The sequence below is a fragment of the Perognathus longimembris genome, chromosome 22 (assembly GCF_023159225.1).
Source record: "Perognathus longimembris pacificus isolate PPM17 chromosome 22, ASM2315922v1, whole genome shotgun sequence".
Classification (NCBI taxonomy): Eukaryota; Metazoa; Chordata; class Mammalia; order Rodentia; family Heteromyidae; genus Perognathus; species Perognathus longimembris.
The window spans coordinates 6,393,636-6,396,037 of record NC_063182.1 but is presented as its reverse complement, the minus strand read 5'-3'; positions in this window follow the sequence as shown (position 1 = coordinate 6,396,037).

Genomic DNA, 2,402 nt, shown 5'->3' with positions numbered 1-2,402 from the left:
CGGCGGCGGTGGCGGAGCCAGCAGCGAGCGGAGCGCACAGCCCGGCCCGCCCCCTCCCTCCCCCTCCCTCCTGGCCCGCCCGCCCGCCTCCCGCCCGCCTCCCGCCCCCCCCCTCCGGCCGGGAGGTGGAGCTCGGGACCGCTCGGGTCCCGCTGGGAGGGGACCCTGAGCCCCGCTCCCGCAGGCCGGACCTCCTCCTCCCCTTTGCGGGCTCCCTGGCGGGAGGCGGGGGACGCGCGTCCTCCCCCCCACCCCACCCCACCCCCGTCCCGTCCTCACCTCGCTCGGATCCCACCCCAGCCCCGTCCTGGACCCTGGCGACTTCCCCTCCCGGCGCTCGCCGACACCTGTCCCCCACCCTTCCCCCGGCCAAGTCGGGGCTGGGAAAGCGCCTCCCCCGGAGCCTCGGGCCCGGGCACCCGGCCCTCCAGGTCCGCTCACCCCCCCACCCCAGGCCCCCCGCGCGGCCCTCCCTCCCCGCCGCGCTCCGGGGAAGCGCGCCCCTCCCCCTGCGGCCGGAGCCGCAGCGCGGTCAGCCCCGGGGCCCGCAGCCGCGGGGGGGGGGGGGACCGTGGGGCGGGGAGATAGGGGGGGAGTCGCGGGAGGGGGGGTGGGCTCCGGGGGTTCCAGAGCGAGGGGGAGGAAGGGGCTCGAGTGCGGGGCTGGAGTGGCGCGCCCGATCGCAGGTCCTTCCGGGGTCGCCCCCCCCCATCACCTGCCCTCGGTCTACCGCGCGCCTTCGCCCGGGACGCGCAGGCCTTTGGCGGGGCCCGCGGGCCCGTGACCCCCGGGGCCGCGCAGTGTCACGGCCGTGCCCCCCCCCCGCCCTCGCGGTGACACACTCACACTCGGCAGTCACACACGGTGTCACACGCAGTGTCTCACGCACCCCGGCACTCGCGTCCTCGCGCTCAGCTCCGGCTCTCTGGCGCCATCTCGAGGTCTCGAGGCGGGATCGGGAGCGCCTTCCTCCTCCGGGCTTGGACCCCGGGCTGCCAAGTGCCCCAATTCAGTCAGACCTCCTGCCGGTGCCACCTGTGGTCCCCGGCAGGGTGTTCCAGGTCACAACGACGGGGGCGATCTGCTAGCCAGGCCTGGTACTGGGTGTGGAAAAGGCGCTCGGGAGGACTCGCCTTGGGGTGGCCGCCACAGCTCCTCTCTCCGTGCCCCATCCCTACCATTCCAAGATCCCTTGCCTCCTCCTTCTGCTTCCACCTCTTCCCAGCTCTCTGGCCTTTCTCTGGACGGCCTCCAGGTAAGGGTGCACTCTGGGGCTAGGTAAGGAAACGAGCGAGAACTTGCCCAAGATCGCACCCCGAGAAGTCTCTCGCTCCAGCCTCACCCTCAGTCCTAGCAGAACTCTGGGTGGGCAGTGCCATAGGCTCGTGAAGGGAGGATCTGCCCTCTAAGTGGCCTCTCGGTCCCTGCAAAGAGCCTACTTGCTCCTGTGGCTGAGGATATGGCGCCAAGGAGGAAATCAGTGGCCCAGAGAGGAGAAATCTCTTCCACAGCAGAGCTGGCCCCGGCCTCCCTGCCCCCAGTATGTGCCTGCTGCCCACTGCAGCAAACCCTCCCCGGGCTGCTTGCTGGGAGCCATTCAAAGGCTCCTCTGTTCTCCTCCCTTGCTCAGGGCTGAGCGGGCTGAGCAGGCTCAGCCGCCACAGAGCCTGGCAGGAAATGCTAATCTCCCAGATGTTCTCCTCCGTCCTCCCTGCTCCATCACCATCAAACCCAAATCCTGCACCAAGTGGTTGGTGCAGAACTGGGCCAAGGCAGCCACATCAGGGTGTGTCCACCCGTCTTCCTTGCTGTCTGTCCCCCTCCTGCTCCAGTTACCAGGCTGGGCTCTGTGTGGGGACCTGATTGGAGCAATGTAGATATAGGTATGGGGTGGGGGTGGGGGGTTCTGTCTTCCCTAGGAAGGAGGACTGGGAAAGAGGGCTGGGATTGGGAGGAAGATTATTGGGGAATTAAAGAGGTGGCATCTGAAGAGAGAAGCTAGGCTCTTGGCCTAGTACCAAACTGGGAGGAGGACTGGTTGGCAAGGGAAGCCATGGGGGAGGCTCCTGAATCTGACAGTGACTGAGAGTCTAGCTGGGACGCTATCCAGAGAATGGAGTCTGGGTGATATCAGGTGTGGAGATGCGTGGGTATGTGGGATGAGCTGTAGCTCGGAGGACAGGGGTACTTGTAGGGCCTGAAACTACTAGAAAGTCTGTTGCTTCTGACTGCAGCTGGGACACTGTTGCAGTGATGTGATTCTGATGTGCCTAAGCTATGGCGAATCCAATGACCACATAGGCTACTGCCAAACCATGTATGTAGGTGCATGAGGGAGGGCTCTAATGAAATGCCATTGTGCTTGAAGCTATAGGTGTGAGGCTGGCACACCTGAGACTAGC